This window comes from Thrips palmi, unplaced genomic scaffold (assembly GCF_012932325.1).
Source record: "Thrips palmi isolate BJ-2018 unplaced genomic scaffold, TpBJ-2018v1 HiC_scaffold_2, whole genome shotgun sequence".
NCBI lineage: Eukaryota > Metazoa > Arthropoda > Insecta > Thysanoptera > Thripidae > Thrips > Thrips palmi.
The window spans coordinates 7,858,569-7,868,956 of NW_023144629.1; positions in this window are offsets into that span (position 1 = coordinate 7,858,569).

The window sequence follows — 10,388 nt, forward strand, 5'->3', positions numbered from 1 at the left end:
GTGAGTGCACGTGTGTGAGTGAGGGGGATGCGCGGTCCCCTTCCAGACCCCTCTCTTCCCCCCTCGATGCGACGGGGCGGCGCGCGAAGGTTCCCGTTATAGGATAGTATTTTAGGAAGCGGCAGCTGCCGAGGGGGCTTGTCTTTGTGGCCCGCACTCCATGCCAAAGCTCATATGGCCAACCTCATGGGGCCAGCCAGGGCCAGCCTTACGCAGCGAGGGACACTTTTAGACTCGTAACAGCACCTCATGAGGTCAACCACCGCACGAGGTTTGTCAATCGACTTTGGGGGAACCACCCAGCTCCATGAGAAACCTTGATCAAGTTGATTAGATCAGCAGTATCAACCTCATGAGACATACTTCCTGCATGATGATTTCTCCAAGGCAGTTATTCATCAAAATACTACCTCATTTCGGACAGAATGTCCTCAGTCAAAGTCCCAGGCTAGTAAGTTTACATAGTGAGGAGTCCTCATAGGCCAACTCCTCCAGATGACCGCCTCCTAAGCTCACTTGGGCGTCGGAAGCTCCAATTCGCCGACGGCCCTCCCTGGAACGACTTTGGCCGCGATGGGACCGCGATGGCACCACTTGACCCCTTCTCCTTACAGTGCCGCGCAGCTCGATGTCCGGGACTGAATGGGACGCAGCGTCACGCCGCACAGTGGTTCAGAAACGGAAAAAGCTGTGCAAAAGTCCTTTTTTCAACTTTGCGATTAGCCGAAAACGACTTTGCAATGGGTAAGAGGGATGTCAGGAGGGCCCAAAGCCGAGTTTGTTTTGCCCTGGTACCCCACGCACTCGCCAGGACAAGCGTGCCCGTTTCCGCTTCGGCGCTACGCGCGCGAAGCGAGTGGAGCGGCCGAAGTGTTCCGCTCTTTTGGCGGCCGCTCCTTGACGAACATGACAGGCTGGTTAAAATCTAAACATGCAGCAAGGTAGTCCAAACTCTCCTCTTTTCAACGGTGCCTTCAGATTTGCGCTCACTCATTCCGTTCCGTGTTAAATCTCTTTCTTTTGTGTCAATGCAAATCACGGTTTTTTTGACCACTTTTGGAAAAGATTTGCCTGTAACTTGTGTGGAACCTGTCGGAACCTGGAGATCTTGGGCTCATATTAAAGCTTATCATGTCAGCTTCGAGCGCACTGCGCCGTTTTTGCATATACCTGCATATCCGGCCTCAAAACGGGCCGATGAAATGGATTATACTGACTGATGTCTCTTTTGATAATATCTTAAACCTTTTCCAAAATAATGAAACACAAGGTGATGCACAAATACAAGCTACTTTTGTATGAAAGGGGCACGTCTACGATTTGAAATAACATCGGAAATGAATTCAGTGACCCCAGAAACGTATGAGCAAAGTGTAAACACAGCTTTTAAAACTGAAATTGAAACTAAGTGACGCTAGTAATTAAACGTTACGTCTGTGGTCCAAAGTAACGTCACGAATAGATTCAGCGACCCCGAAAACGTACAAGTACAGTACACATACAGCACCCCCCCCCCCAAAAAAAAAATAAATAAATAAATAAATAAATAAAAATAAAAAGTAACGCTAGTGAATAAGCGTTACGTCAATGGTTCAAAACAACGCCAGAAATGAATTCAGCTACCCCAAAAACCCCTGGGGTGAAGTTTTCATACCAATATCTTAAACGGCCTGCCAACAATCTCTTTTGCACAGCTTTTTCCGTTTCTGAACCACTGTGCGCCGTGTCGCGCTGAGCCGCACCAGATGCGCTGTGGTGCTGTCCTCGCCTTTTAAGACAAAACCCCGCAGCGAGTTTCTCACGACAAGCTTTAAAAATTAAACAGGCGCACAATGGGGCAGGGCCTCGTTGTGTCCAGCCGTCCTGGTGCAGGCACACTGCAAGGCACTGCACTGCAAGGCACTGCAGCTGTCCAGGCGTCCCTTTGTCGAGCAAGACGCGGTGCAAGACGTCGTGTATGTACTTACAGTGGGCCTCACATTGTGCGTCCAGCTGCCGGACCGTGAGGGACCTCGCCACTGACCGCTCGGGTCTTCCTCGACTACGCACAGCGACGCACAGTGGGCCAGAAGACCGGTGCAGGCGGTCAAAATCCCGGACGCGTTTTGAGCTCCAGAGTCGCCAAACAGGACTCGAACCGAACGTGTGACCCCGCCAATGGATTCCTCGTTCGGAGAGCAATCCATTGGTGGGGTCACACGTTCGGTTCGAGTCCCATTTAGCGACTCTGGAGCTCAAAACGCGTCCGGGATTCTAGCCGCCTCCACCGGTCTTCTGGCCCACTGTGCTACGTCCCGGAGCCCTGAGACTTTGGGAGCGTCCTTTCTGCGATTGGCGAGAATGCGTGGTTCGCTTCGGCCGTTCCCACGGGTTTACCTGCCTGCCTGCCTACCGGACGGGGCGGGGCGGCCAGGGCGGCGTGTGTCCCGCACTTGTACGTGCTCGACCAGGGCCTATACCAGCAGACAGAGAGTCGTTTTCTTCACTCCGTCTCCCTCACACTCATAGGGCGTCCTTATGGGTGCGAGAGAGACAGAGGCCCCGTCTGCAGGCCCCGAGCGTGGCTGCCGCGACCCCGGGTGGGGCGGCGGGGCTTCCGAGCAGGGGCCAGGTCAGCCTGGTCAGCCACACAGGGAGATGGCACAGTGTCGCGTCGCTTGCTGGACACGCCGCGCAGCCGCGCAAGCAGGTCTAATCTCTGCGCCCGGAAATGGAAGCTATTTCTGCGCTCGCATTGTGAAACGACGACTTTTCCTCTGAAAACAGGAAATCAGGTTTCACCCAGGAAACAAAATCCGACTTGTCGCTATGAATCTGGACTGTGATAAAGACGAAGGTCGCCGATGCCGAGGAGTGCGTCGCTCTGTCTCTCTCACTCGCACGGGGCGAGGGCGAGTGGGGAGAGAGACAGAGAGAGAGAGAGAGTCAGGCAGAGCGACGAAGCACCAAGATTGGGAATAACGTAACAGGCGGTGATGCACCTGACCCACTCTCGGCTGATAAGTGGCGGCGGTCCGCCGGGTGGACCGACTGGCCAGATTCACCTGCCTCCGCCGTGCCTCCGCCGTCCCCGCCTGGGCCGTGGGGCTTGCCGGCTTGCCCTAGCACCCTTCCGCGCCCCGCACCTGCCCGCCGTGTTTTTGGCCGTCTAGCAGGTGCCTCGGCCAACCCGCACGGCCAGGCCAACGCGGCCCGCGGCGCGAGGGACACTCCGGCCCGGCAGGGCAGCTGCTGCGGGAGGACTCCGGGAGGGCGGGCCGGCCGGCGGCTGGCGTCGCACCGGTCGCACCGCGGGGCAGGCCGAGTTACACTAGGAATGGACTATCAAAAGCTGCGGCACCCGACTACCACTTCCCTATAAGTAGTCTACGTCGTACTAGTCCCTAGTAACCCGAGGCGAACAGTCCCCGCGTTCGTTCTAAAACCTCCAAACCCATTGGAGGCTGAGGTCGAGACTGATTGGAATCGTTTGAGATGCACTCTTGATGCAAGGAAGAGCCGCGCGTCGTCTGGGCCTGGCTGCCTGCCTTCCTGCCTGCCTGGCTGCCTGCCTGCCTGCCTGCCTGCCTGCCTGCCTGCCTGCCTGGCTGCCTGCCTGCCTGCCTGCCTGCCTGCCTGCCTGCCTGCCTGGCTGCCTGCCTGCCTGCCTGGCTGCCTGCCTGCCTGCCTGCCTGCCTGCCTGGCTGCCTGCCTTCCTGCCTGCCTGCCTGGCTGCCTGCCTGCCCGCCTGCCTGCCTGCCCGGCCGCCCGCTCGGACGGGCCGAAGGGACAGATGCGCGATTTGCATTAATCGCCCTCTTTGGCGATATTGGCAAGGCATCGGCCGAGCTATTGGCAGGCCACAGGCAGCCACCGGCAGGCCGGCCCGGCCCGCAGAGTGTAGCGGTCTGGGCCGCGTTTTGCATAAATCGAAGAGCACTTTTATATTTAGTATGCGTCGCCCCGCCGCGCAGCGATGAGCCGCGGAGCACCTCGCCGGGGAGTCAGAGAGAGAGAGAGAGAGAGAGAGAGAGAGAGAGAGAGAGAGAGAGAGAGAGAGAGAGAGAGAGAGAGACTGCCAGTGCCTGTCGAAATCATCGGCGAGCGCGTTGTTCGCCGCGCGCGACAACTGCCCGGCGCCGCCGTGCTGCCGTACTTGGCGCGGTCTGCTTTTTGCGGCTTGTCGCCCCGAATGCCAATTTCTTCCTCCGTTTCCGCATTTTTGCGGCGTAATGAATGGCGAGTGTCGCGTGCCCGAGTGGTAATAATGCCAGTGTATATACCAGATCCAGCTCCTTGCGCCGGGTTTTTCTCTTTTTAGCAGATGATACCTTCACCACACTTGAAACATACTTAAAAATACTGTACACATGAAGGTGTCAGCGTGCTTTTACTCTCGAGTCCAGAAACCAAGCGCGTATCCTAACAATATAATAGGGGCTGGCCGCCGGGGCGGGCTGGTGTGTCTGGCTGGCTGGCTGGCTGGCGGTGAGGCGCAGCCTGCGCGGACAATGGCACCCCCTACCCCCTCCTCGCGCGCGACGGCCCGCGCGCAACATTGACAATCCCTCTCCGCCTGCCACGTCTCAAAGGGTGGGTGACTCGGGCAGACCTCGGCTCTGCTCAGCTCGTGCCGGCTTCGGCGCCAGCTCGGCCTCGTTCGTTGAATGAGATTTTAAGAACTATCTTTGGAATGAGCCCATACTAATGAGCCCAGAAGAAAACCAAACGAGTATCATCTGCTTTCATTAACGTTCGTTGAATGAGATTTTTTTTCGCATCCGCACGCGGCGCGCGCGTTGTGCCGCGACGTGCCTGCTCGCGTCACCTGCCCTCGTTTATAATGATGCTGTTGCCATGGCAACGAGGCGACGCACCGCGACAGTGTCGCGACGGCCGGGAGGGCCACTGGCGGAGGGCCGCCTTCTAACGCGCGAGGAAACTAGGCTAGGAATAATGGATGCAGTTCGTGTAGACATTCGTTTACTTGGCAGTGGAAGACGTGCCCCGCATTCGCAAGGAGGGAGAGAGAGAGAGAGAGAGAGAGAGAGAGAGAGAGAGAGAGAGAGAGATTGGCGCGAGCCTGATGCAAAGTGAATGCAGAGCACTCCTTGACCCCCACGAGGGAGCCCGGCACAGCCCCGGCACGGCCCAAGCCTGGAGGTCTCAGCGTAGTGGCAGTGGCATTGGACAGCCAGCACGGGAAGGCACTCCGCGAGCTCTACGCGACCCCTGCGGCGCTCGGCGCTCTGTCCAGACGCGACGCCCTGTGAGTGCGAGAGAGACCGAGCCGCACTCGAACCGCAGGTCCAGGGCGAGTGCAGTGCAGACGGAGTGTCGTGGGGCCAGACTACTCGTTGCCCCAGGACGTTGCCCTGGCCGTTCCTATGCTCATGTTTATCGAAATCAGAGAGTCGCGAGGACGCAGCACGGCGTGGCCTGGGGATGGAATGGGGACTGCTACTCCGCTCGGAGCCGCACTCTGCGGACTAAGGGCCCCCTGTGTTGCCCATCAACCTCACTAAGTAACAGTGAGAGGCTCATGCTTGACAGAGCCGTTCGTTGAGCGTCCAACCTTAAACCTTAAACCTTAAACTCCGCGCGTGCGGACGACCGCGTACTCTTCGCATTCTTTGGACTATTCGTATTCTTGGGACTGTTCGTTCGCTCTGGACTCCTCCAAGTGCGAGGGGCAGCGCGTCGCGGCGGCGCGGCGGCACGGCGGCACGGCGGCACGGCGCAGGTGCCCACGGCGCCCCCGCACCTGCCGGCCGCGCATCTTGCCGCCGCCGGGCACTGCAGCGCCACCTGCAGGGCCTGCAGGCAAGACTGATTCCGAGCGTCTCTCTCGCACTCGCGGAGCCGCCCGTCTGGGTGCGAGAGAGAGAGCGAGCGACTCTTGGAATCAGTCTGCTGCAGCCGGCAAGGCCCGCGCGTCCAGTGCGCGTCCAGCGGTACACACACGCGCACGCACACACACACACACACACACACACACGCTCGCGGTGCAGCAGTGTGGCGTGCGTGTGGGCGGCGCGGCCTCTGTGTGTGTGGGTGGTGGGAAGAACGGCTCCGGCCGAAGCTCTCGTCGTCCATCCGGGCCATCCGGGACGCCCGACTATATCCGGACGCCACGCACAGACACACACACAGACACACACACACACACACACACACACACAGAGTGTGTGAGCGTCTTAGCGTAACCGTACGCCCTTCCGTCACGCCACTCGCCACTCCACGCCGAGGTGGCCGTGTCACTGATCCCCGGACCTTCCGGCCGCCAGAGCGCGGATTAAACGGGCCCCTCCTTGACCTCGTAAGTGAACACCGCCTCGACCAGCACCGCCACACAGTGGGCCAGAAGACCGGCGGAGGCGGCCAAAACTCTCGACCCGTTTCGAGCTCTAGCGTCGCTAAACAGGACTCGGACCGAACGTGTGACCCCCACCCAATGGATTCCTCGTTCGGAGAGCAATCCATTGGTGGGGTCACACGTTCGGTTCGAGTCCCATTTAGCGACTCTGGGGCTCGAAACGCGTCCAGGATTTTGCCCGCCTCCACCGAGAGTTCATTCGAGGATGCCGCGAGACACGCGGGCTCCGTATGGTCGCGGCGCGCGCGGCGCGTGTTCCGAAAAAGTGGACGATTTCCATGCGGCACGCGTGCGCCGTCGCTGGGCCGTCGGCGCTCTGTCTCTCTCGCACTTGTGGGCCGCGCCGTAGGGGTGGAAGAGAGACGGGGCGACCGAGCCCTGTTCGGGACGGGTGCACGCGTGATGGGTGTGCACAGTGTGCACGCACCCCTTGGCACGCGCGTGCACTGCGAAGCACGGCGAAGCAAGGCGCCGTAATTGGGCGCATCCGGCCAGGCGGACTCAAAGATGCGCTCTGTCTCTCTCGCACCGCTGCGGCGCGGCCCGTGAGTGCGAGAGAGACAGAGCGCTGTCCGGAAACATCCTTCCGCGAGGCGCACAGCTGTGAGGGAGCCAGGTAGGCCCGGACCGGAACCGGCGGCATGGCGGCGTGGGAGTGAGAAGGATAGACAGACTTAGGGGGCATAGGAGCGAGAGAGATAGACTGACTGGGAGGATCGGGAAAATTGCTCCTTTTCGGATGTGCGAGAACACTGTTTGGCGCGCGAAGTGACGGCAAGACTGCACGCCACCGCCACGCAGCGTCACGTGATGCTTGTTGTATAACAAGTTTGAGAAGGACCCGCTTGGAACGAGGGGTCTCCCTCTGGCCTCTGGTTGAAGTAAAACTCATTGCGTGAGTTTTCCCGCGAGTTCAGCTATGACTGCTGCTACCGCACGACACACTCCGGTTTCTATAGAAAGCGCCAGTGATAGGAAATGGCGAGAAATGGACTCAAAGTAGATCCGCGGCTGGACTTCGCAAGCGGTAATTGCCTGCTGGAATTTGGTCCAATTAACCATGGCGTTCCCTCCAGTCTCCCAAGCGAGGCTAGCGAGGCCCTCCGCCGGAGCGGTGCCCCGTCCGCGCCCGAAATCAATAGCCCTTCCGCAGAGTCGTAAATCGGCTGGGTTTGCATGTTGGCGCGTTGGCGCTCATTGCTGCAAAACGGAAAAGTCTCTGTTTTCCTCGGCTGCTGGGGTAGGCTCTCGGCTCGGCTCGGCTCGGCGCGTGCTAAGCGGACGAGGGGAGTGGGGTGGGGGAGGGGAGGGCGGCAGGGGTTGCGACGCAGCTGTCGCCCCAACCGAAACCGCCCCGCCCCGCCCTTCCCCGCACCGCGCGCCGCAGTCGACAGCTGGAGTGCGCGCTGCGCTGCGCCGGGTCGGATAGAGTAGTCGATTCGTGCATCGAGTGAGGAAAAGCAAAGGACAAAGGGAAAGCGGCTTTCCACTCATGCATTGGACCTTGGAGAACCCGATTCCGTTGAGTCCCACTCGATCGCGGCTGGGCAACTCCCGTAATTGAACAAAAGGGCCCAAATACAAAACTTGCTCTAGCGTGCCCGCAAATTAAGCTAGAAGGCTCGGGCTGGTGTCAAACTGTTCGGGAGGAACAGGGGAACAGCCTGGTATGCGCAGGTTTAAGTTGCGCCGACTGGGGCGGCCAAAAATTCGAAATTTGTTCAAGAGCAATTTGAACGCTGTTTTCTATCTCGCCATATTTCGGAAATGAGGCAAAAAGTCGGAAATTACCCTTAAACAAACGTTATGTGCCAATTCTTCAGCTCAACGACGGTATTTTTACTTTCTCTATAACTTGAACCAGAGCTGAGAAAATCGAGTTCAAATGAAGCGGTGCGGAGACGCGGGCGGACGGGATTCGCGCTGGCAGGCGACAGCACTACGCGCCGCCACCGGCCGCCACGCTCTCCCCCCACCCTCCACCAGGGGCCACATCTGGAGAGGCCGTCCTTCCCGCTCGCACCGCCTTTGTGTGCGCACGGGTGGGACAGAGCGAGACAATGCCGACGCTTTCGGAGCGGCTGGCGTAAGGGTCCTCGAGCGCGTCTTCTTGCTTCACTTACAAACCAAGATTTCTCAAGGAAGAAATGAGGGAAAAGACCGGGACTTTTCGGGAACTTGTACAGCTCGGCGTGCTCTATCTCCTCGAATTTAGTCCCTCCCGCGAAACCCTGTGCGTCACTTAGAACTCCAGAAGAAGGCCATAAGAACACCCTTTGCGTTAAATGCCATTATTGGAGAAACGAAAATAGGTAAAATGTCCGTAATCCCGGCATAATGACCAGAAAAGCACAATTCTTTCGCCGGTACTCGTCCGATTTATTTTATTCCAATAAAAGTAGCTAAAATCTCACTTTTATCGCTTTCCAGTTGATTTTGCAATTTTGATATTCGAAAAAGCACTATTTTCGTGGTACGGATACGGAAATCGGAAGGTTTGCCTTTTACAAACACTAAGCGCGGGTGTCTCACGAGCCCATACGTGTCTTTGGATCCCTCCTAGCAGCACTAGTGGCCGAGAAAACTGAGTATTTGCGACCGGCGGCGCAGCGCGTCAGGCCTAGCGGTCCATGCCGGCGCGCGCTGCTCCGCGCTCCGCTGGATACAAATACTTAGTTTTCTCGGCCACCAGTGCTGCTAGGAGGGATCCAAAGACACGTATGGGCTCGTGAGACACCCGCGCTTAGTGTTTGTAAAAGGCAAACCTTCCGATTTCCGTATCCGTACCACGAAAATAGTGCTTTTTCGAATATCAAAATTGCAAAATCAACTGGAAAGCGATAAAAGTGAGATTTTAGCTACTTTTATTGGAATAAAATAAATCGGACGAGTACCGGCGAAAGAATTGTGCTTTTCTGGTCATTATGCCGGGATTACGGACATTTTACCTATTTTCGTTTCTCCAATAATGGCATTTAACGCAAAGGGTGTTCTTATGGCCTTCTTCTGGAGTTCTAAGTGACGCACAGGGTTTCGCGGGAGGGACTAAATTCGAGGAGATAGAGCACGCCGAGCTGTACAAGTTCCCGAAAAGTCCCGGTCTTTTCCCTCATTTCTTCCTTGAGAAATCTTGGTTTGTAAGTGAAGCAAGAAGACGCGCTCGAGGACCCTTACGCCAGCCGCTCCGAAAGCGTCGGCATTGTCTCGCTCTGTCCCACCCGTGCGCACACAAAGGCGGTGCGAGCGGGAAGGACGGCCTCTCCAGATGTGGCCCCTGGTGGAGGGTGGGGGGAGAGCGTGGCGGCCGGTGGCGGCGCGTAGTGCTGTCGCCTGCCAGCGCGAATCCCGTCCGCCCGCGTCTCCGCACCGCTTCATTTCAACTCGATTTTCTCAGCTCTGGTTCAAGTTATAGAGAAAGTAAAAATACCGTCGTTGAGCTGAAAAATTGGCACATAACGTTTGTTTAAGGGTAATTTCCGACTTTTTGCCTCATTTCCGAAATATGGCGAGATAGAAAACAGCGTTCAAATTGCTCTTGAACAAATTTCGAATTTTTTGGCCGCCCCAGTCGGCGCAACTTAAACCTGCGCATACCAGGCTGTTCCCCTGTTCCTCCCGAACAGTTTGACACCACCCCGGGCCTTCTAGCTTAATTTGCGGGCACGCTAGAGCAAGTTTTGTATTTAGGCCCTTTTGTTCAATTACGGGAGTTGCCCAGCCCGACGAGTGGGACTCAACGGAATCGGGTTCTCCAAGGTCCAATGCATGAGTGGAAAGCCGTTTTCCCCTTTGTCCTTTGTTTTTCCTCACTTCAGCTATTTTGAAGCACGAATCGACTACACTAGGAGGGGAGGGGCGCGGGGTGGCGGGCGTCGCGGCCACCCTTCCCCCGACGCCGACGTCGAGCCCGAAGCGGAGCCGAAGCGGAGCCGAAGCGCGGCCGAGCGCGGCCCGAACGCGGAGCCGAGGCCGAGCCACGGCGGGCCGCGCGCTGTGCTGCGCCGTGCGGATGGCTCCCCGCCTCGCTCGGCTC